This window comes from Equus przewalskii, chromosome 18 (assembly GCF_037783145.1).
Source record: "Equus przewalskii isolate Varuska chromosome 18, EquPr2, whole genome shotgun sequence".
Lineage (NCBI taxonomy): Eukaryota > Metazoa > Chordata > Mammalia > Perissodactyla > Equidae > Equus > Equus przewalskii.
In genome coordinates, this window is record NC_091848.1 from 17,189,109 (window position 1) to 17,215,165 (window position 26,057).

Genomic DNA, 26,057 nt, shown 5'->3' on the forward strand with positions numbered 1-26,057 from the left:
GCTTTTCATGAAAGCAAAATGACATAAACTGAGCTTTTGGATCGCAGAGGAAATCTGTACCCAGAAGTGAAATTGCTGCATCATATGGTAGTTCTGTTTTTAATTTTTTGCAGAGCCTCCACACTGTTTTCCATTGGTTACACCAGTTTGCATTTCCACCAACAGTGCACAAGGGTTCCTTTTCCTCGCGAGCACTTGCTGTCTCTCGTCTTTTTGATAATAGCCATTCTAACAAGTGTGAGGTAATATCTCATTGTGGTTTTGATTTGCATTTCCCTGAGGATGAGTGATGTTGAGCACCTTTTCATGTACCTGTTGTCCATCTGTATGTCATCTTTGGAAAAATGTCTATTCAGATCCTCTGCCCATTTTTAAATAAGATTTTTTTTTGTTATTGTGTTGTATGAGTTCTTTATAGATTTTGGATATTAACCTCTTATCAGATATGTGACTTGCCAATATTTTCTCCCATTCAGTAGGTTGCTTTTTCATTTTGTTGATGCTTTGATTTCTCTTCTTATAAGGACACTAATCCCACCTAATCAGAGTCCCAAGTATATGACCCCATTTAACCTTAACGACTTCCTTAAGAGGCCCCATGTACAAATACAGGCACACTGGGGGTCAAGCTTCAACATATGAATTTGGCAGGAACCAACAATTCAGTCCATAATGGCCAGTTTAGCACCTAAATTTTAGATTTTCAAAGGAGTGCTGCTATTCATATCAGCAATGAGTTTTATATATTTAGTTCCAAAGGGAAAAATTAAAGTTCTCTCAGTGTAACGTGGTACGGCTACTTTGGAAAACAGTTTGGTCATTTCTTAAAAAGTTAAACATAAGCTTACTTTATGACCAAATAATTCTGTTATTAGGAATCTACCCAAGAAAAACAAAAACTATGTTCACAGAAAGATGAACACGAATGTTTACAGCAGCGTTATTCAGAATAGCCCCACGCTATAAAAAATCCAGATTTCCATGGATGAACCTCAGAAACATTATACTAAGTGAATGAAGCTAGATGCAAAAGGCTACATATTGCATGATTGTATTTTTATGAAGTGTTCAGAAAAGACAAACTTATAGAGAGAGAAAGGAGAGGTTGTCTAGGGCTGACGGTGGGAGCAGGATAAATTGCAGAAGGGACCCCAGGGAATTATGGGAGGATGATGGAAATATTCTAAAACTGGATTGTGGAGATGGTTGCACAACTCTATAAATTTATTTAAAATCATGGACTTGGATACTTGTAATGGGTGATTTTTATGGTAGATAAATTATACCTCAATAAGGCTGTTTAATTAAAAAAAATTAAAGTTCTCTCATATAAAATATGTGTCCCTGTATCATTTCTGCACTATCAAGTCAAATTCTTGCTGGTTTTCAGCAAGATTCAGTTCTATTCCACTGAAACGAACTTTGACTTCTGGAACTCATCAGTGCTGTCTTCAACCCTTCTGCTTTCAGGGAAGGATTCTCCTCTGTAAATATTACTTACCCTAGAGGACTTAAATTTCCTAGTATTTCTTTATGTGAAGTATTTTTCTCTTCTCTTATCAAAGATCCTTGGCATCCAGGTCACCTGACAGATGCACTACAAAAGGAAACGTTGATGAGAGTATAGGCGTTGCAACATGGTATAGATCAAAATGCCTGGGCTGTTGGAATGAGAAAATCCAGGATTCAAATCCTGGCTCTACTTCATGCTAGCTGAGTGATCCTATCTAAGTTATTTAACTTCTCTGAGTTTATCTCTTCATCCCTAAAATATGGATGACAGTGCAAGATTATTGGGAGTACAAATTAAAAATTAGTGGTAGAAGTTTTTACTGCAATGTCTGTAGAATTATTTATATAGCCTTTGAGTGTTAAATGTGTTTTTTCTGTCATTCCTGGAAAAGCATTTCTTTAATGTATGGTATAATTCGTATATTTTACTAATTCAAAAGTACACTGGCTTTAGCTTAATGGAATTTCTCTCTGTAATCAAAGAAAATTATTGAATCGTGACAAAGTATAGTGACACAATCAACAGCAAAACTGTTATTTTGAGTATAATGAACACATCAAAATAACTTTGAGGGCAATATAAGAAGGCAGCTCATGTCAAATATTTGTTGTATGATTTAAGTCTTTTATTCAATGTTACAGGCTTGAACGAACCTATAGCATTTAATGATTAAATGATACAATCTGCTGATATGAGCCCTTGTGGGAAGTGACTGGTTGGTTTCACTCTAATTCATTTTTGAGAGGTTCTTATCACAACCAATCTGGGGAAAAAGAGAGTTCAGAGGATTCCTATTATTTAAAGATAGGACATCAGCAGTCACTTGAGATTTATAGGAACAACATAACAGAAATAAGGATTCAAATGTTGAGTTTATAGAATCCTTCCCCACAGCTTACTAGATTTTTTTAAGGTATGAATACGTTTTTATTCTTTCAATAATGGAGACTAACTTTGCCACAATGCGTGTGTTTGAAATGTTCCCAATCCATTTCTTAGCATTCTGCTAAAGCTCTGTAATATGTTCAGGTTTTTGTTTATCTCAGTCTGAACTTTGTATCAATATTAAATATGAATCCTTCAGCAAGTTAAGGGTCTTATGACACTGCACAACCAAAGTATGGAATTCATTTTCTATTCAGTAGATTTTTAAATGCCTTGTATGAAGCAAAGCGAACAAAGAAAAACAAAAAAGAAGCTTGCTCTTGAGAAGTAACACTGCTTTCTGAGTTTTGGCTGCCATGTTTGCTCATGACATAAAAGCCTTGTTTCTATGAAAGTTTATGGCTCATGAAGAGAAACAATGAGATGAAACAACTCAAATTCCAACATGGTTGTTAGCCTGCTTGTCTTTTTTTCATTCTAATGATCTAATAATAAAATGAAGATAATTGTGTAACTGCTCTTGTGCCTATGCTCATTTTGAAAGAGTTAATTAATTTCAATGATTGCCCACTATCCTGAACAGCAGAGCCCAAGTTGTCTAATATCGATTTTTCAGACATCAGCATGGCCTTTCATTATATGGAGGAGGTAATGAAGGAAAAAGCCAATGCCCGGATGGATGGAATGTTTATGACATTGTTCTTTATTTAACATATGAGCTTAAATTAAGAGGGATTTTTAAGACTTGTTGGCAGCAACCTCCTGCCACAAACCCACACCCCATATGGGAGCTTTGGACTTCAGAGATGAAATGAACTGTTAAAATATGCCACAGTAATAATATATCATTGCTCACTTTTTTTCATCTTTGAGATGAAAAAAAGATCTTGAGACTTTGACTATGTATGTGATTGTAAAGATGTGATATATATATGATTTTTTATGGTGTTATACACTTAAAAATGTGAATATTTTTTATTCCTGAAATATCTGTCGGTAGTAGATATTTGAAAAATATTTTGGCCACAAACTTTCAGGTTGTAATCTTAGCTTAAGAGGACACAGGGAGTTATAGTCTTGTATCAAGTACCATAATCATTAGTATCAAACTGGTGAGGAAGCTCATAGCAAAACTCATGCCATTCTTGCTACTGGGAAATGAAACAGAACAAAGGAAAAGTAGGGGAAAAAAGCCATTTTATTGAAAGGCCATCATTTTAATTTATTTTGCTACTTTTCAGTTTTTCATTAGATCATTTATATATCTCTAAATGTCTTTGTTACTTGGAAATAGCAAAACAATGCAAAATTACAATATTTATGGTGAAGGACACGTGTTTTTACAGTCTTGGATTGCACGGTGTGTTCTTTGTGATTGTTGAAAGAAAGTGTTTTGGAAAATCACTGGAAAATCACTTTTGAAAATCAGAGAAACATTCATCAGCCAGAGAGATTTCCTCTTACCCAACAATATATAGCAATACTTCAGAGTTAAGCATTATGAAACAAAGGGCACTACAGTTGTGTGTTTTTTTTTTTAAACCCCTTTTAAAGCACTTCAAAGTGTCAGATCAGTTGCCACATTGCTTTAGACTGCCATTATTTTCCTACTTTCTATTTTCAAGATTTGGCTGATGCCTGCGATAGATGCTGGAATTTAGATGATTCCCTGTGGAAGGAAAATTAATATGAAAAGGAAAGAAAATAATATGTCTTTTGTGTGTCTTAAATGGCTTGCTACTGGCATTCTTATGTCCATTGAAAGAGGCTTTAGAAATTGTCCGTTGCAACCCCCTAATTTTACGTGTAATATGACTGAGCTACAGAGTTTCGAAATGGCTTGTCTAAAGTCATTTGGCTAAAGTCGCAAAGCTAGTTAATAACAGAGCTGAGCGTCAACTCCCAAAATACTGACTTTTAGTCTAGCATACTATTAACTATTCAATATGCTATGCCTTCTCAGGCTAAATATCAGATAAGAGAGTTTTCCTTAGAGGTAATAACCATCTGAGCATTTGGCTACCATCTCTTTTGTTTCCTGCCAAAATTGTGAGGCAGACACAGGCATAGGCCATCTATTCAAAGGCTTATGAGTGGAGGTTCAGAGAGTCTACTCAGAAGGCCAGTGTTTTTCTTTCCTGGTAGAAATCAAGCCATCTTTTGTTTCCTCATTCTACGTCCCACTAGAATTCCAGGATTCTGAGTACTTGTTGAAGAACATTGTCTTTATGAATGCACTATTCATATAATTATTTAAGTGAATAAATAATAATGGGATCCTAAAAACCTATCTAATTTTAGATTTAATCATTGCAAATTGTATACTGAAATCAACTGTAGATCTCCAAACATCAGATAAATAGAGAAATAAAAGGCAAAAACAGCATTCCATTTTTTTAAAATCAAAGAATTTTTATTTTACTACTGTTTGTTATAATATTGACCTAGTTTTCAGAATGAAGATATTAAAATCAATTGTCAGGATTTCCCCTGAACAGAATACAGTTTTCTAAGTGGTTACTGATTGAGGTTTGGATGAGAAGAGAAACTGGCAAACAGGTCAGAAAAGTATACACATTTACTGGTTTTAATCAACACTTTAGAATTTTCTTCTTTACTAGTGTTGCCTGGTTACAATCTCTGCCAAAGAACTCAATCTAATAGATATGTGGGGAGAGAAAAAAAGTGAATATATATATTTTTTAATGTTTTATTTACAATATAGATATATTGACTCATTCCTTACAGACAAAAGTTGTGATTCTTTGGAGGAAAGTGACAGATCATAAACATTTCAGCATTCTAGATTCTGAAATTACCCTCTGCAGTTGGATTGCATGAAATTAACCTTTTATCATAGCACCATAACCTCAGAGATACTTTTTCATGTATGCAACCCACACTTGCTGCGGTTGCTGTAGATTATGTCATCCAAAAGCAGGTGTTGCCATGGGTTACGCAACCCAAATGACAGAATCACAATATAGTCTTTTCGGATTTTCATAGGACTTCCTCAAATGTAGCTAATTACTCTATAGGAAAAATATCTGACATGAGGGAAAATGATCTGTTAAGCTCACTTATTGGTCGTTAAGAGTGATGTATTGTTTTTCACATTGAAACTGTGATGGTCCCTTGCCTTGCTTTCTTCCTTTCGTTCAAGCAGAGATTATGGTTAGCCGGTATTGAGGAACATGGAAAGACTTAGTAGATTAATAGGTAAAATACTCAACAAGGTAGAAATTGAATATAATAGCTCTTCATACTAGACATAAAATATATCTAAGTCAATTATGAAACCATAAAAAGTATTTCTGAGTTCAGAGAACTGAAAAGTATTCAGAAATACTTTTTATGGTTTCATAATTGATTTAGACATATTTTATGTCTAGTATGCAGAATAAATAAGCCAGACACTAGAAAATGTATAGATACAGCCAAGCAATTTTGATTTCAAAAGTTTATTGTAATTTGGATTCAACACATTATTTTTTAAAGTAAAGTTGCACATCTGTCTTCATTTAACTTCAAAATTGTCAAAGGAGTGTTTCCCAGGGTATCCTACAAATAATTATTTTTCACAGAGTTTATCATTTTCCTTATTCTACTTAACCAAAGATACTAGCTCCACACAAACAACACACATACACATTTATATTTGCTATATTCTGGATTTACAAAGCTGAGGCTGAAGAGTGTAGATGTTAAGGCTCTGGGCACAGATGTGATTTTTAATCCTATTTCCATTATTTAGTAACTATGTCACTTTGAGAAATTTAGTTTAACCCTCAAAATCTTTGCTGCTTCATCTGTAAATTGGTGATAGTAATAATATCTACCAGATAGGGTTGTTGTGAAGATCATATGCCTCTCACATAATAAGTAATAAATGTTAGTTAATATTGTATATTTATTGATAGAGCCTTTAATATTTTTATTCCTCCAAAGTTTGACTATGAATAAAAAAAGCCAAATGGAAACATTAATATATCCCAGTGAGTATGGCATAATTTTTCTTAATGGGTCATCAGATTCATCACAGCATTTTAAGGAAAACTCAAAATTGCGTTTAGATTTTTTAAAACCATACCATCTCATCCCTTGCATGGTATAGGAGTATACTCAAGAAAGTGGTCATTATTTCTTGATAATTTACAACATGTAGTCCATTTTATACTTCCTTAAATTTCTCTGTCTGCCCATTGCTTGCTTTTCTAGTTATTGGAATGTTGGATCACCATAGAGCAAATAGTATAGCAAACAGCAAATAGTCTCACTGATAAATTCAGTATTTTGTAGTTTAAAAGAGAAAGCAAACATTCAACTTGGTAAAATTGAATTGATTAAATTCAGTATTAAATTTAAAATATTCAGTTAATAAAGTCTTTCTTAGAAGTTTGACGTTATTAAAAGTAAATTAGGTGAATTCATTATTTTATAAAATTTAATTTGATCTTGAGTTTGCTGTATCCCACTCAACTAGCTGGCCAAAGAGGAGCTAGATTTCTATGTGTAGCGTTTGGGTTCTTTGTCTTTTAATGCTCGGTTAGTCAACGTGTTTCCAAGGAAAGACAATTCAGTTTTCGTCCAGGTACTGCCAAAGACAAATTTGGGCAATGGGTGGAGTCTGCCTCGATCAAGATGAATCTTAATATTAATCTTGTAGTGACTGAAAAAGATTCACCATGGTACTATGTCAAACTCTTAAAACATTCCAAAAAGATGTTGTGTTTTCATTTTGGGGTGCTTTGCATGACAGAAAGAGCTGTATTATTCTTGATTATCAACAAGACAAATAATGCCAAATAATATCATAAGGTTTCTATAACCTGTGTTATGTAAGAAATTTGCAAGAATCAGAATAAAAGAGAGGATTTTCATTTTGCCTGCCTATCTGTTTACCCATCTATCTGTCTCTCTAGATCATAGAAGCATGAATTACTAGGGATGATAATGGGGATCTGTATCTTTGGTAATCTTTGTGTAATGCTAGAATCAGCTTTCTTCATGCTCTAAGATAAGTTACTATTCTCAAGCAAAGTTCTTGTTTTTATTGTATATCAGATACTCTCATAATTTTTAAAGTATTACTCTTTGCTAAACTTTTATACTAATTAGGAAAAGAAACATTATTCTATTATTTGTTATGAAAAAGAATAACATAGCATTAAGGTAAATTTCTTTATGAAATATAGGAGTCTAGTGAATGGTCTAATGCATTAGAAACTTGATTATTAAGAAGAGGTCCAACTCTTCAAATTAAAATTAGCAGAAGATTTGGAACTTTTGCTTTATATTTACTGAAATAAATTGCTATATATAGTATATAAGTTTTTTAAAATCTGAAATTTGTTCATTTGGTGGTGGTATTCGTAATATTAAAGAATACCCAATTTCAGTAAAAATATTAAAAAATACCTTGTTTTTGACTGTAGTATCAGGCCAGAAAAAAGTACCTAGATAAGTAAAGTGATATTTGAACGATGTATTTTCGTGAGATAACAAGCCTCCTTTTAAGATTAGATTGTTTACCACTGTTTAGGAATAAAGTCTATCTGGAAGAAACAAAATGAGGGATACGGAAGTGCACAATTTGTTGAGCAATAACAATGGCAATAGGCAAAGCAATTCTTGGAGAATTTCGAGTATTTCTCCACTCTTAAATGTTATAGAATTTTCTGGTAGCTTCTAATTCCATCTCCTAATCATTCATTCTTGTAAGTAATTTTGTCTTTGTGCATTTACATTAATTCACTCGACTGAAATAGCCTAGTCTAAAGGAAGGATAGGAGGACCTTTTTAGACTTAAAGAAGTATAATAATATTGGTTAAGACTTTGTTTGGTAAAACACAAAATTTTTGGGAATCATCTGGTTTCCTCCCGAAATTTGCTTTTCTCTTGGATGTAGATGTATTTTGTGTATGGCATTTCTAGTACTCTATATCTTGAAGCCAAAATTGATTCATGCTTTCATTAAGGAGCAGAAACAAGGACTATTTTATAAAAAAGCAAGCTTCATTAGGGAAGATTTTTTTCTTTCTTTCTTTCTTTTTTAATCTCCTACACTAATAATCCTCAGTGCCTGGAAAAGAGCCTTACAGCTAAGTATATACATGGTACATCTGCTGAAAGGATTCTAAATAAAATATTCATATATTCTGAAGATCTCTTTAATAGAGCTAAAAAAATCAGTGTTTCCTCTTTTTTTGTATATTAAACCAAAACAGTAACAAAGCAGTTTTTAATTTGAATGAATGGTCAAAATTTATTGAACTGAAACTATAAGCTTTTTACCTGTTCCTTCCCACTTAAAGCACCATAAATTATTGTCAGGTTGACTTTCATTTGTATTAAATAAAACTAATTTTGGATGGAGATGAAAAAATATAATTACTTATACTCGACTAAATGGTTTGAATTTTGTTCCCTTTCAAAACCCACCAAAAATTTTACCTCGTTATATTTCCAGCTTAAGGTGATGGTTCTTTTACTAATTTCTTTTGACACAGTGAATTTCTCCCTCTTCATTTTGATGGTCTCTTAACTTGTATTTTCATCACCTGGGTAATGCAACTGACAAGTATGTATATGAACACTGACACATCTCATCGATATATATTGTAGTCAAAGAGAGTAATTTGCCCAAAGATCATAGCCTGCCCAGCAATTTATCTCACACCTGCCCAGCCAGACACAACAGTCTAGCTCATCCATCAAAGTTCATGATGTAAGCTCAGTGGAATTTGAAACTTACAATAAGAAAATGAAATTGGCTTAATCAAGATTATGTGGGAGATGACATAAAACATACAGTTACAAGACAATATTTTAAACCAATTACTTGTCAACATTAAACATTCAAGTTAATTTGCAAATAGATATCCTTTTAAATATGTTTTTTCACATTATGACTTCAGAACAACTTTTTATGGATTTCAAATATAATAACATCCCAACATAAAAACTTGAATTCGTAGAAACACCTAAAAGTCTTCAAAATCTTTCAACTTAGAGTTATAAGCTAGGGGATTGATTCCTAAATACATAGCAAGAAAGACTGCAAATAGAAATCTTTGTTTTGTTTCTGTGTTTCCATCACATTTTCATTGTTTCATAGAATTCAATTGCTAGAATAAATTCTGGTATTATTCAATCCTAGCACAATAAACTTAATACTTTCTAGTTTATTATGGTAGCATTTTAACATGTTTTAAATGTTTTAATTCTTTATTTTCAAAATCTTATTCCCCACAATGAGCACTTGAAGTAGACAGATGATGGTATCCCTGTTTTACAGATGATGGTATGCCTGTTTTACAGATGAGAAAACTGAAATTTGGATACGTTAAGAAACTTGTTCAAAGTCACAAAACTGGCTACTAAAAATGCCAAGAACAGAATCTAGATCTCCTAAAAGCAAGATTTTTTTCCGCAATTCAAGACTGCCTTCTGTGGTACTTCTGTGTTTCAGAAAGAGCTGAAATGTGCCTTGGAGACCATGTGGTCTAATCTACCTGATTTTACAGATAGAAAATGAAGTTCAGAGTGAGGGGCTAGAAGTAGGATGAGAACTCATTTTCCAGATTCATCCACAAGGTACTCTTTCTGCAACAACAAGCTTCTCCCCAAATACTTGGTAAGGTACTTGCTCATGTGAGAGCATGCAATTTTGTTGTCTCTGTTTTAGCACTCATAATATAGAGGCAACATTTTCCAAACAAATCGTTCTAACCAGGAGATGATAGATGATGATTTCTTTAAGTGCCTATTCTCAAAACTTGTTCATATCCAGGCACCACTCCGACAAGAAAAACTTGCGGTTTGAAGTTTAAATGAAAAGCATCATTCTTATGCACCATGAGCTGACTGAAAAAGTTCAATTTTTTTTTTACTCTTTATCTTAGCTTTGTAGATAGCAGAATTAGTCCCTGGAGCATAACTATATAGTGAAAGAAATATTACTACAGGTGAACCTGAAATCTTTAAATATTGGTTTCAGCTTACAGTGGAAAGTTTTTCCTCCTTGGTAGTATAGATTACATTTTAATATAGATAAGTAGGTGGATTAAAAAACCAAATCCTATTTTTACAAAGGTTTAAGAAATTAAAGTTTAAATAATATTAATGATAAGATCTTAATTATATTAGCATTTGATTCAAATAATAGAACTGAAGTTAATTGATCTATTTATTCCTAATATAACCATCTTTAGATTTCATACACATGTAGTACAAGGTACATTTTTGACAAATTAATATGACATGATGTGGTAAATATCCTAAATTCCAGTTTTTCAAATGTTCCCTTTTATGTAAAACTTAATGGAACTTAAGCCTGTGCTGGCAAGGAAGAAGGGGGAGAGATCGGAAAGGATTAAATTGACTCACTTCTCTGGGTCAGGTGCTTTGAACTCTAATATTTCAGAGAATGAAAATATGAACAAAGATCCTAATTGTTATACATTTTAAGAGTTCAGTAGATATCTTCGTCTGTGAATGAGAAAACTATTCTAACGTCTGCTTAGCTTTGGAGATCAGAAGAGGGAAACGATGGCTCACGTCCCCTGATGGGATTGTGTTCTGTTGCTGAGGTATTCTCTGTTTCATAGAGTGTTATTTTCATTGATGCCAGCGCAGAGAGAGTAGGTCACAAAGATCCAGTATCATAACTTTTGTGTAAATAGCATCAGATTGAGCAGCCAGAAGACCACTAAACAGGAAGTCAGGAAATGTACGACTTGATTTTCCCTTGTCTTCAAGATTCTTCACTGTCTTCAGGTGCTTACGTAACTTCGGGTATCTGTTTTTTTCAGTTGGAAAACGATGAAGTTAGACTTGAGGATGTGTTTTCCTTTCCACCTGTGAGTCAATCATGAGGGAACACTCAGAATATCTGTTTGAAGTGTTGGAGCTTTTGATACCCTTGAAATCTACCATGGTTTCTATTCAAATATGATTCATATTAATACAGTTCATTTATCCTGTGCCTAATTGTTGGGCAGTCACTGCATACTGGACCATCCGGCCTGCAGTGTGGAAAGGGCACCAATCACCATATAGCACTGCTAGGTTGCAGTAATTACAGTGCTTTAATACTGCACTCTCCTTCAACTGGTAAGAATTACTGTACTGTCTCTTCAGATGAACTATTTCATTAGACAATATGTGACCTCTGGTTGGAGCTCATTATTCTAATAATTACCCAGTTAGATGGAAAAAACTGATTACCTTAGTCTTTTTAGCACCATTATTCCTTACAATGAGATTTTGTTGCTGCTGCAGTTACTAAAATGCCATAATATCCCTTAAGTTTGGCTTCTGTAGCTCCCAGAGAGAGAACTGTTGCAGCATTTGATAAGTTGTATGCCATGGCCACAAATCTTTTTTATGCACTATTGTTTGCTCTATTATGATAACCTTAAGAATAGCATCGTAATTTTATTTAGTATTGCAGACTGCTTTCACTGCATTTTCAGATATTTTCATCTTTCAAGCACAAAAATAAGACTGTCTAAAAACTGCAGCTGTACTATATGTGAATGAGTTTTGGTCTTGTTTAAGTGACCACAGAATAAATAACAGCAATCATACAGTACAAGGAAACATTAATGAGGGGAAAGAAAATGATACTTCAAGCCATTCCTGTAACTTTGTATTGTTTGTTTCTGTATACAAATCTCAATAAGATTTCTGTTCCTTTCTTGCCGTTGCTGTCTCCTTTGCAACTAATTTCTGCTCAATAGGTTTTGCTTTAGTAGCCTGTTGGTAGTGTTTGAATATAAGGATTATGTTTTTTTCTTTTGACAAAATCACCAGATTGCCTCAGTGTTCAATTTGGTATAATGAATAACTAAAGACCAAGAAAGACTTGGATGCAGTAAAAGACTAGTCTTATATCTTTCTGCTTTGATATTCTTTTTTTCAGATGCAAATTCTGTGACTGTTAATAACCAACATTTATAACAGCTATTATTTATTAAGGAGTTACTGTGTGCCAGGCACTATATCATGTGTTTTATATTATTATTTCTGGTGGGTGCCATCCCTATTTAACCAATGGGTAACAGAGCCTTAAAATTCTACTTTGACACTTGAAATTTATATAATGTTATAAAACAATGTTACTTCAACACAAAAAGCAATTTTAAAAATCTTAAAAAAGGGGAGCTGACCCCATGGCTGAGTGGTTAACTTTGCGTGCTCCACTTCTGCAGCCTAGGGATCGACAGTTCGGATCCTTGGCACAACCTACACATTGCTTATCAAGCCATGCTGTGGCAGCATCCTACATAGAAGAACTAGAATGACCTACAACTGTGATACACAACTATGTGCTGGAGCTTTGGGGAGAAAAAAAAAAAAAAGAGGATGGTTGACAACTGCTGGCTCAGGGCCAATTTTTCCAAACAAACAAACAAACAAACAAACAAAAAATATTCTACTTTGAGGGAATTAACCAAAGTTTAGGAGAACAGGTTATTCTATTATAGTCCATTCACATTAGAACCAAAGCATATCTTATTGCTATATATTCCCTCATGCTCTTCTAAATCCCCAAAGCAATTAAATAAGAGGAAAAAGTGTAGCCTAAACTAAGTATGGGTTATTTTAGTTTTTATTCATTGCTAGTTATGAATTTCATGTGAATTAAAGGTTCTTAATGACTGACAACTTTGAAATCATGTGACAATCTATTTTAACCAAAGTATAATAATATAACATCCAGAAAGTTGTGCCTTTCTTAGCCCCAATGGTCACTTATGACAGGAGTTGTATCATAATGCAAAACCTTTTGTGGCCTCTGCAAAGGGTTCCTGGTCCCAATTCTAATGTGTATGTAGAGGTTTCCACATACCTACAGGTAGCTCTTGGAGGCCAGCAGGGTGTCTGAGACTTCAACTCAATTCTGACACTATCGACTCAAGATAGAATCAAATTCCAAAGGTAAAGGGCTCAGTCCCACAAGACTGCCCTCTGCTTCGGACACTAGTCTCAAGCCCAGGTCGTTACCTATGCTTCTGATAAACCAGCTATAGACTAGAGATCCCAATGACCCCCACCAAGTCAGGATGCCAATGGCAAGTCCAGGTTGTTACCTGTACTTCTGATTGACTGCCTTTAAATCAGAAGTTCCCATGACTCCTTCCTTAGATTTGATTAATTTGCTAGAATCACTCACAGAACTCAAGAAAACCCTTTTACTCACTCAATTACCAATTTATTGCAAAAGGATATTAAAGGATATGAATCAACAGCTGGATGAGTAGATACGTAGGGCAAGGTCCCAAACCAAGCAACTTCTGTCCCCTTGGAGCTGGGGGCTCAGCATGATGACACATAGAAACGTTCTGGTTCCCCTGTGTGGAAGCTCTCTGAAACAAAAGGGCCCACGAGCTGTCTTTTTTAGATGTTTATGAGAGCTTCGTTACATAGTTGATGACTGACTAAGTCATTGGCCATTGGCTACTGATTCAACTTCAAGTCCCTCTCCCCTCCCTGGAAATGCACTAGGGTGTGAGGAGACTGAAAATTCCAATCCTCTGATCACATGGCTGATTCTCCTGGCAATCAGCCACCACCCTTGGATGGGGTCTGAAATTCACCTTCATTAATATAAACAAGACACCCACTTCACCTTTATGGCCCTGAAGCTTCTTTAGGAACTGAGGACAAGAGACCAAATATTTTTATTATTATTACATATTGTAATATACATATTATACATATTCATTACATATTGTAATAATATTATTACAAAAGATGCTCCCATTGCTCTTATGGCTCAGGAAATTCCAAGGGTTTTGAGAGCTATAAGTGGGAACTGTGGATTAAGACCAACAATATCTGAGAAATATATTTCAGTCATCTGAATGACCAAATATGTACATTTCTTATAAATCACAGTATTGCAGTCTGTTATGTTGGAATCGCCTTCAAAGCTTTCATCACATTCTTTAGAACTTCCCCAGTGATATGCATATTTATTCATTGAGGATGAAGACATTTTTTTCAAACTGGTCAAAATTAATCAAATCAGATATCCGTAAAATCCTCACTGGTATACTTGGCATATAAAATATTCAGTAAATTTGAATTTTGCTATTATTGTTGTTGACAGTAATATTTTAAAGCTGTATCTGTTAACTACATTGAATGACCAAATTAGGAAATACTGTTTGTAGCACTGGGAGTAATAAGATTAATTTTCTTATTTGGCTTTAGAATGCCTCTAAAGGCAGCTCCAAAGGAGAAAATCCAAAATTTCTTTGATTAGTGGCAGTATGAGGTAAATGTGTAATTTCTCAAGTGATACAATAAAGTACACTATTCACTTGAATAATTAGCCCTATTCTGTTGTGTCACTCTTTTTAGTGCTTAATAATAGTTTCACAATAAATAATAAAAAAATGAAATAATAACATCAAACACCTATGTAGGCTTACTGTGTCCCAGGTACTGCTCACTTTATGTCAATTCATTCCCTCACAACTTTATGAAATAAGCTCTATTATTATCATCCCCATTTTACAGATGAAGAGAGAGAGGCACATAGCTGAAAGATAACTTGACCAAGGTAGCAGAGCCAGCAAGTGGCAAAGCTAGGATTTGAACCCAGACAGTCTGGCTCCAGAGTCTATACTCCTAATCAAAACTGGGGACAACTAGCAACAACCACTTTAAAATAAAATAGGAACTCATTGACATAACGATTATAAAGTAAAGTTTAAGAAGAAACTTCCTTAAGTTGACTTTAAAAATTATATCTTTATGTTTTAATCAAAATTAGTAACACATTCAGTTAGATTTTATATTCCTATAATATATATATTTTCCACTAATAGGCATTTTAAATCCAGTAAAACATATAAGTTTTGTTTAAATGGAATAATGGAGAAACACCCAGTTGTTCTTGACCCGTGGCACTTTAAAATAGCCATACAAAATGGACCAGCATTTTGGAAAACGATGTTTCTTTACAAACATTGTTATTAAGTACAACACGCCTGAAGAATGTTATAAATAAAAAATGTTATTTGTCTAATTTTCAAAAAATATACTTGAAAGACATTAATTTTTAGGTCGATGGAGAAATTAAATGCAATTAAGGAACAATTTTAAATATTTCTAGTACGTATGTAAACTAGCTTATTTTGAACTTGCGAGCAATGAGTGGCCTCTAGTTGTAAACAAAAAACAAATTCAAAAATTTAAACTATAAACAATAAAAAGATATTTTAAATGTATCTCTCAGGAAAACATTAGTTTAGTTTAGTTTTAAATAAATGAATCATTTTACAATTTCACCCATGATTTAGGACTTGTAAATTTGTAAGGTTTTACTGAGTAAGTCAAAAAACTAATTTGAGCTTTTTCCCCCCTTACTTTGTATCTACTATGAGTTTCTGCAAACTGTTATTTCCATTCTTTTGAAATTAAAATATGCTCTGAACTATTTTTCTGGATATATCTGAAACTTGGGTACATGAATAAGCTTCTAAATTATTTGAAGAAAAAAGTTTGTGCTTTCCCAGGAATAGTATTTATTTGTATGAATTAACCTAGTGCTTTTCACTTTAAGTTGCTAGCATCTGCCATCTTCCCTCTTAATGCTAATTTCAGATATACTGGGATTTGTTGTTAAAGTAATGTTAACGTGAGATATCTATTTGTTGAGATAATAAAGGGAATATTACTTACATATTTTGATTCCATTATGAGTCAATCTTAGCTGTTTTGGCTGGTTTCTTGTTTGTCTGAAAGAGTTAATCGCTCAAAATCTTACATGAGCCTCTCCCTGGAGATGTGTTTCCAGATTCTATAATCCACTTTAAAGAAGACTCTAAAATGTTGACAGCTTGCTAGAAATAAATAGCTAAATTCCTTTGCAACTATTTAGAAAGAAAGAGAATATCTTATTGGAAAAAGTCAAAATTGTGTACACTAAATTACTATTTTTTTATTTTTAAAGAGAAAATTATGTGTCTCCAAAATTCAAACTACTTTAAGCTCTCATCCATAACAAGAGTGATTTTACTATCTTTAAAAAAATTTTTTTTTAAAGCTTTCTTTTTTTACTGGAATGAATCACTGAAAATATCAGTGATTGTTTGATTAGCTTAAATTATTTCAATTCATTACTATGTTATAATATTGTTATAATGCAAACATTTGTTCTTAGATAATGTCTCCTGAAATTACTTCGTTTCCATTTCTAAGGCAATGTCTAACTATGCCAAGCTTTGAATCTATGATTTGTTTTATTAAAATGCTACCAAAAGAGATCACTTTTGCCCACCTTTGGAATGCTGTTATTTCAAGATTTAAACGTAACTTTAATTACCGAAGCCTGGTGGAGCAGGAGTTGCTGAGGGAGGGAAATCTTGCTGAATTAGAACTTGAACTAGAGTCAAGAGTTAATCATTTTTAGAAACTGTGCTGGCTTCCTAATGTAATGGTGCTTGGTTGAAACTGCCAGGAACACATTTCCATCTTAACCCCATCCAGGAACACTGGTTTCTGACTCAATCATAAGTGCCAGACGATGAGTCGTGTACACAAACACTGAGTCTGGCTTTGCTTTACTGTTCTTCTGCTCAGATACTTTTCTAATAATGGGAAGTTGATCCTCTTTTCCATGAGTTCTATGGAGAAAAATAATTCATTAGTACCTGTAAATGAAAATCCTGCTGAACAAGACTGCTTCGTCTTGGCACCTTGGCAAAGGAAACAGGGTGGATATTTTTCTTTTTTTTCAGAAAAAGGGAAAATACTGCATAACCACTTATGGAGCTCATTACAAAGTCAGAACTTCAAAAGGCTGAACTAGCAGTAGAAGGAAATAACCAGTTAGGATTTATAAATGGAACTTTGAAGTGAAATGAGAGAATAGGACTTATAAACTCAATCAAAATGGCATGGGTCCAAAAACAGTGATTTACAAATCTGTCATTTTTATCCCTGAGGTGCACAGGAAAGATTTGTAAATCAAAAGTATTTTTAATTTAGGGTTTATTGGCATGATTTTTGGTTCTTCTAGATTTTATAAATCTGCTGATGGTCTTGTAAATATAGCAAAATTCTTGAAGTTAATTTAAAGTGTATTATATACAAGCGATTCTGAGGTATGTAAACTATTTTGTTTATAGATTGTTTTCCTAAAATTCTGAGATTCAAACTAGAGAGTCATCCTCCTTAGATCTCCTCAGTTATATGTTAATTTGGTACTTCAAAGCATAGTTATCTGATGAGGAATGTTAATGAGTTTTGTGAAAATATGTTTAATTTTTCATATTGAGCATGAATCTGATCTTATAAGGTTGTTCCCCTTTTAATACCTTTTTATTGTCTACTCTATGCTCATCTGGCTCACTGCTGTCATCACCTTCTAACTTTATCTTATCCACACCATGTATCCTTTTAGCAGGCCGACTCCTTTATATTCTCTCTTCTAAGAAGAAGGCTTCGGCACAGGTCTTTAAACAAAATTCACGTTGCAAAACCATCTTATTTTGAACTGGACATTGTTTTTCTTGCTGAATAAAGAGGAAATCAGAGCATCATTTTCAAACTGAAGAAGATGGCAACTATGTAATATTATTCATGAAAAACAATGTTTCTGCACTTTTATCAGTCAGTAAGATTTATTTTATAATAAGTTCTGCCAAAGACTTCATGCTGTGATATCCACATATCAGTACAACCATAGAGTCTTGGAGTAGAGTTGGATGTTAAATTTCAACTGGTTTTAAATATTAATGACTTTAGCTTTCTAAATCTTTGTGTGTGTTTGTGTAAATTTGATAAAATCACTCAAATAATTTTAATTTAATTTGCTCTTTTCAATTACTAAGATAGCCACAAGATTTAAAATTCTGAAGTTACCAAAGGGAAGATTGTGAACAGTCTCCTCATGTCCATGTTCCCTAATCATCCTGTTTCTCTTCTCATGGAAACCAATGTCAATAATACCTTCTGATAGATTCTAACTATAATAATTTTTATCAATGCAAAGGAGTATAAAGATTAAAATTTTTTAAAGTTAATCCAAATTTCACCTTCCCAATAGACATTGTTAATAGCTCATGAACAATAATCTCTCAATGAAAATATACTGCTGAAAAATAGAGATACATGAATAAATAGGAGTATTTTAATGACGTAATTGTTTAACATGTTGCATTAAGAAAAGAGGCATTATATTTAATTTTGATTCATTATAAGATATAATTTCTGAAAGAGCCCTATTATGTTGAGGAAAAAAAATCTTAAAAAAATTTGAGAGCTTGGATTCATGATGTTCTTTTTGCTACCTGTTTCAATTTAAGATGCATCCATTAACCCCCTGCTTGTAAGATGTTGAAAAGAGCATACTTACTGAATCTTCCTCTGAGCCTGAAACCTTGATTGCTAATATTTATTTTTGTTGTTGTTGTTTATATTATCAAGCATACATTTTGTTTTGTAATAGTAATTTCCAACTGTTTGCTAATTTGGTTTTTTTAATTGAAATGGATTCAATGCTGAACACCAGTTTATTAGCACATTTGCTTCATTTCTGAGTGTTTTTTGAATAATCTCTCATTTGGCTGGATTTGTTTTTTAAAGATTGGCACCTGAGCTAACTGTTGTCAATCTTTTTTTAATTTATTTTTATTGTTTTATTCTTCCCTTCAAAGCCCCCCAGTACATGGTTGTATATTCCAGCCGTGAGTGCCTCTGGCTGTGGCATGTGGGACGCCGCCTCAGCCCGATGAGTGGTGCCATGTCCGCACCCAGGATCCAAACCTGCAAAATCCTGGACCACCCAAGTGGAGCGCGTAAACTTAACCACTCGGCCATGGGGCCAGCCCCTGGATTTTTATTTTATATTTTAACAGCCATTTTATTTTTTACGTTTAAAAATGCAGATCATTTAAGCAAAATTTTACATGACATCATATTTATAAAATAAAGTGCAATTTCCACTTAATTCAGTCTTTGAATATATTTTATGGGAGGGTCAGATGTTGCCTTGAACTGTTTTATTTCAAAACACTGCACATTTTCTTTTGTGAAAACACTACCCATATTTTCTAGTACAAAAAAATCCCCCTAAAAATTGTTTCAGGAATGTAGAGATATATTCAACTTAAACAGCAAAAAAATGAACTATAGTACAGCTACACTGCAGTCATTTCTGCTTTTTAAAATAACTTTTATGTGATAACATCCAATATAAACAGCAATGATGAAAAACAGACATCTACATACACTTCCAAAGCCTTATTGAGAATATTCTATTGGCACAAGATACCAATCACAGGTGCAGCCACAGTTAGCAGCATATGCATATGCCTGTTGGTTCATACCATGTGCATATTTGGAACATTAATTCCATATTGCTGAGTGCTATCATAACCATTCGGGTAATCCCCTGTTGAATTACCAGTCCTCAAACTGATCTGTATATCAACAAGCACAAAATGATTTTCAAACACTGATGTAATTTGCAGCACTGTAAACACTATTTTGAGTTTTTGCCCCCAAGTCTCTATTAAGCAGACTAGAGTAACTTCTGTTAAAATTTTCCTTCTATCTAAAGGTATTAAATCCGCTCCTTTTGTGTGAACAATGGGCCTAATGGTCATCCTTCATGCCTCCTCTACCCCTGGAATGGCCTGAACTTCTGTCTTTGACCAACTGAAGCAACTTGGGCTTAATTGCTTGGTTGGCTTCATGACATAGATAAGCTCACTTACTAGCTTTATGTTATTAGGTGTGAAGAAAGTATTTTAGTACTGTGAGCGGGTCTTCCAATTAAAGGAATATAATACTCTGAGGAGTTAGGTAGTCATAATCAATGACAAATCTTGCACATCTAGCCATCTGAAAACCATATCTGTACCAATCAGAATAGGAACTTTTCCATGTTTGAATTAATTTAGAACCCAGTCATGTTCCTGTTAACTCTCATCACCATGGATACCCATGGAAGGCCACTCTCTTCTCATTTGTCTGACAAACTTATCACATCTTCTTTTGGTTTCAACAACAGAAAAAATGGCTTTATTTTCCTTCTCATTCAAGATCTCATCCATTAGTTTCCATTAATTTTTTCTTCCTTGTATGTATGTCATTATATACATCCAATCTGAAAAAGATTGCAGTTTTCACTAGTTCTAGTGCACTACAGTTTATACGAGTATAATGTTTCAGGACGTGTTCAGCAAGCTGTCTTATTTCTTTTGGCCAAGTTGCATTCTACATCAGGGTTTGCCTATCAGGACTTAACGGTCACATGATCCTGTATCGGGTAAAAGCCCATATCAGGCACTCCTTACGCTGCATCAAGGACAAACTAGGTTGTTTGTCTCAGATTGATTTTTCTCACAGACTGAAAGTCAATCACTTTTCCTGGTGTTGGAATACACATTTCCTAACCTCTCTCCAAATTACATTTATGGTCCTTTGGGAACATCATTGTAGATGCAAGTAGACTACAAATAATATGTTTTATAGTATTCAGCAGCTACTCGCTTTACCTGTTTACCTGTTCTTCAGTCGGCACCAGCACCATACAAATAGGCCTATCCTCTCTCTCTCTCTCGAAATGGCTGCTGATTGACATGGAAGATGGCAGACAGTAAATAAGAAGTTTTCTCAAATCCACCTAAGCTACTCCAATTACATCCAACCTGTTTAGACCAACTGGAGACACTTGAGTTGGAAAGACAATGAGCTCCGTAAAGTTCTGTCCTATAGTTACATCCACGATATTTACTGGGTAGTTTGCTTTGTGGAAATTCAGGACTGGCTTTGGGCCGTTATGACCTCTAACTGTAATTTTCTTGTTTCTTTGGTGTGCTTCTAACTTCTTTGCTGTTTCCAGCCGAATTAGTGTGTTCTTGATAAAAATTCTTCTCAGATTTGGGCATCTCATCAAGATTCTTCTTCTTTTTAACTAGTTTCTCCCCAGAGTTTCCATACTTGTTTCTAGAAAAGGACATTTCCAGACTTCCTCCTAATGAAGGTGCGTCAAACCCTGTATCCTGGCCGCAATCTTGGTCATCCCAGTAAGCAAACATGATGTCAATAGTTGTGGTTGACGAGAAAAAAGCTGGAGGGAATCAAGTGTAATGAGTCCCTGGAGGTGGCTTCAGTAGCAGTGAAGACTTGAGGGGGTGGATGTAGTGACAGCTGAAGAAGAGCAACGATGAAAACTGGAGCCATGTGACTAGAGACCAGTAAAAATAAGGAAGGTTATTTTGATTTTTTAAAAAAGGTTTATAAGTACTTTGGTCTTCAAATTCTTGTATTTTTGAAGAAACCTGTGTGTTGTCTTTAAAGTTGAAGGATCACTGACTCTTTTGTTATCATAATTATGATTAAATCATTAAATTTATTAAAATTTGAATATGGATTTCTAGGGGGTGATAAATGGTGTAATGGTGTGTGTGTATATGTACATACAAGAAGCACCCACAGCAGGGTCACATGGGTAGGAGGATAGATCTTAGAGAATCAGAAACTGCCTGTTATTATAGTTTATCCTTCTTTTCCCCATTTTTACTATCCACTCCGGGACTGCCTCAACTAATTTTCTGGGAACTCTAGTTCAATAAACCCGTGAACTTACTTTACAAGTAACCAATATAGTGTTTTGTAAACTCACAAACAAATATTTGAGATGCCTTGTATGTGTATTTTTAATAACAAGACTGTGTCTTCACAGGCAAAGTGAAGTGAAGGAGAGAGTTAATGAATTTAATTATTATAGATGGCCAATCTGAATAGTTCAAGCAAACATTATCTTTGCACAGTAGGAAATTTTTCTGCTTGAATTACTCTGATAATTGACTCAGGTCTCCACTTTACCTGAGTAGGCGGTCTTCAGCCGTCTCTCTGTATTCACAGTAAAATTAGACTTGACTGAAAGACTCAGCCTCTCAGCGATTTTGTGGGGAATGTGGAAGGTTCAAAGGGTTAGACAGAGCTGGTAGCTGGGCCACTAAACAACAAAATGACAGCATCGTTGTACTTTTGCTTAAAGTGTGTGCTCCCATCTAGGTGGGTAGCATTTTTTGTGGTCTCCAAAACAGGCATTTTTTTTAACATTGGAAATATTTTTTTAAAAAAGAGTATTTTTTAGTAGGGAACATGATATTCTGCTTAAACTTGATATTTGATAAAATATAATTGATTTCAAGTGAAAAATAGTGGCTTATTGCCGTCTCCTGCTCCCTGACCCGGTGACATGGTCTATCTACTTACGACCCTGTGATATCATTTAACAGTGGAAAACACAACAGGAGCTGTAGAAGGCGACCTTCAGAGTCAGCTCTAAGAGAGTTTTGTGCTGAATGTCTGCTACTATGAGTATTCGTTGTTGGTTTTGGAGGAATACACCTGATAAAACACAATTGCTTTTAGAAAAGGAAGTGAGATTTGAGATATAGGCTAATGGCTGCAAAATTCTAAAGTAAGAAAGAAAATCATAGCAATAAAATGTGATTTTTATAATCTAAAATCCACTTTCGTTCCTCCACACAGTCTTATTGAGAATGAACTCGAAACATTGTCTCTAGCGTGGAATTGCTTGTGAATCGTAGCAGAGTATAAATATCTGTATGCCTTTGCATCACTGCTTGTTTTAACTCGGGGCTTAATTCTATTGTTCTTTTTAGCAATCTTAATTGGAATACCGTAGTCCTGAGTCAAACCAATCAATATGAAATCTATTTTACCCGTGATAAGCAAATGACTAGCTCCATTAACAGCAGCCACTGCTGCGCCTGAGAAGTGAGGGAAGGCTGTGTTTGCTAGTGATTTTCTTACCATGAAAATTGCCTATGTCATGCATTTCAGAGACTCAATTTGAGCAAAGATTTCTCAGTGAAGAGTACAACAAATAAGCAGAAATAGAATTTGGAACTTGAGCTCAGACAACTCAAGATAATACAGTATAGAATCCAGTCGATAGGAGGGAAGGTGAGAAAAAAGGATGACTTCACACACATTTTCACCTGCCTGGAAAAGGAAAAGAAAATGGTGAGGAAAAAAGATTCTCTTTACCTTTGGATCAAATTATCATCACTGGTACCAAATCTTCAAGAGCTTTGAAGAGCTCAGGAGTGCCCTGAGGTTTATAGCAATTGCTTTGAGATGTTATAGGGTCAGAGGTATTTTAACCCTAACATCCCATTTCAGGAAAGCCTTGCTCTTTTGATAGTTTAGTAACTTTAAAATGCCTTTCATTGTTACACTAAAAAACGTGCTATGATGATTTTGGCTGCATAGGAGTTGTCCAGTGTTTCAGTAAATAGATTTTGTTTTTGATTTGGGAGCTCTCTAAAGGGATGTGTGTGTGCTTTCCATTAATTTATTTATCTGTTCTAGAAACTGTGCCGAGCATTGAATGTTCAAAAATGGTCTGTCCTTGAGGATCTCATGGTCTAGTGCCAGTGATAGATGGGTATATACATCTTAAAATGCAGAAATATAAAAGCTGATAGAGGTTTATACTATGTTATGGGAGAACAAATTGTTTATTAATTTGCTCCATTTCTCAAAATTACATTTTTTTGGTCCTAACCTTGTGCTGGGCAGAGTGTTATATGCTTTACATGTTTGATCCCATTTAACCCTCACAATACTCTTATGAGGTTGCATAACTGTTATCATCATATTGCAAATAAAGAAACTGAGGTTAAAAACGGCTGCATTTCTGATCCAAGGCCACACAGCTAGTGAGCGTCTGAGCCTGGCTTCACATCTAGCCCTGTTGGATTCCAGAACCAAGTTCTTACTCACTAGCTTAAATTTCTTCTCTATGCAAGAATTATATCATATAATATCCAAGTATCAGTGAACGTTCACTAACAAACATCCTTTAGAATTTTTATCTAAATTTATTTTTCATTCTCCATTTGTATCATCTGCTTTTTACATTTTATTAGTACATCACAATAGATATGAGGATTGTTTGTTTACAATACTTTAAGAATAGATACCAAATATTTACAAAATAAATATAATTTATGGTCTGAAGCTTATATATTTGTTATGGCTCATAGAAATCTCCTTTATTACATTTTTGAGAGCATTTCTAATTTTAATAGAATAATTCGTTTAGTTCAAATCAATATGACCACTTTCTAAATATTAGAACTTAAACATGATAGTTTTAACACCATAAGCTGACAAGTGATCTACAATAAGTTATTTCTTGTCCAAAACTCATACAAGTTTTTATTATAAAACCTTAAGGCCATGTGCATGTATTTGTGTGCTTTCTTAGATTATTCTAAAATAAGAGTTACAAAAATACTTGATACTTTTGTTCACGATGCCTGTTTTCACTCTTTGGTCCCTTTATTCCAAACACACAACAACAAATAAAGTATGGAAATAGAAAACTAAAATGAGGCGTTCATCTCCCAAGTGGTATAAATGTCTGAACATGCAGTTCTTTTTTAAAATTTTTTGTAAACCTCTTTATTGAAGTATGATTGACATCCAAAATCTGTACATAGTTAATGTACACAACTTGATGATTTTGGAGACAAGTATACATCTGTGAAACTGTAACCACAATCTATGCCATAAACATATCTATCACCACCAAAAGTTTTCTCCTGCCTTTTTTGTTTTTAACAATAGTAATTATTATTATGTGGTGATAAGAACAGAACATACGATCCACCCTCAAGTGTACAACGCAGACTGTTAATTGTAGGGCCTATGCTCACAGCAGATCCCTGGGACTTACTCATCCTGCATAACTGAAACTCTGTGCACTTTGACAAATACTTCTGTTTCCCCCTCTTCCGGCCCCTAGCAGCCACCATTCTACTCTCTGCTTCTAAGTTTGACTATTTTAGATTCCTCATAAGCGGGATGATGTAGTATTTATTTGTCCTTCTGTGTCTGGCATATTTCACTCAGCATAATGTCTTCCAGGTTCATCCATGTTTTTGCAAATGGCAGGGTTTTCTTCATATTTTAGGTGGTATAATATCCTCTTGTATGTATATACCATATTTTCTTTTTCCAGTAATCCGTTGATTGCCACTTAGGTTGTTTCCACCTCTTGTCTATTGTGAATAATGCTTGAACATGCAGCTCTTCAAAGGGATCAAAGTCTGACTCATTGCTCAAAGACAGGGCCTGAGGTGGAGCTCTGCTGCAAGTGAAATTAGGTTAAAAAAATCAAACCCTGTTACCAATTTATACATGCAGCTGTAGCCTTCCATAAGCTGTAAACCTAAAGAAATAACTAAACCAAGTTATCTGTTGGCTTAGGGGTTGAATCATTTGAAGAATGATTTTTTCAATAACTTCATAGGGCGAAAATGCCAAAATGCCGTTATTACTTGAGGTCAAGTTTTTATGGCACCAACCATAATACCACTGGACAGGGAGGAATGGTCACAAAGAAAGAGAAAATTAAAACAAAAACTTTTCACTCAAATGAACTTCAACAAAGTTCTTACAAAAGAAAAAATAATCTTATTAATCTATAGTCACTGATCATAGATTCTTCTAAGTTATATTTCTTTTCCAGTTTGCTCCATTTACCTTACAGATGTATTGATGTTGAAATGATGATGGTGATGTAATGAGCAATACATGGAACATAATGGGCTTTGTTCTATTCACTCTTCCAAGTGCCACATTAGC

The 26,057-nt window shown here is 34.2% G+C and overlaps 1 protein-coding gene and 1 pseudogene across 10 annotated transcripts in view; one reads left to right on the forward strand and one right to left on the reverse strand.

Annotated features, from left to right (window-relative positions):
- NAALADL2 (N-acetylated alpha-linked acidic dipeptidase like 2) overlaps positions 1-26,057 on the forward strand; it is a 1,266,186-nt gene that overhangs the window by 1,118,105 nt on the left and 122,024 nt on the right. The window lies entirely within an intron of this gene.
- LOC103552272 (probable ATP-dependent RNA helicase DDX5 pseudogene) lies at positions 19,662-21,463 on the reverse strand (annotated as a pseudogene).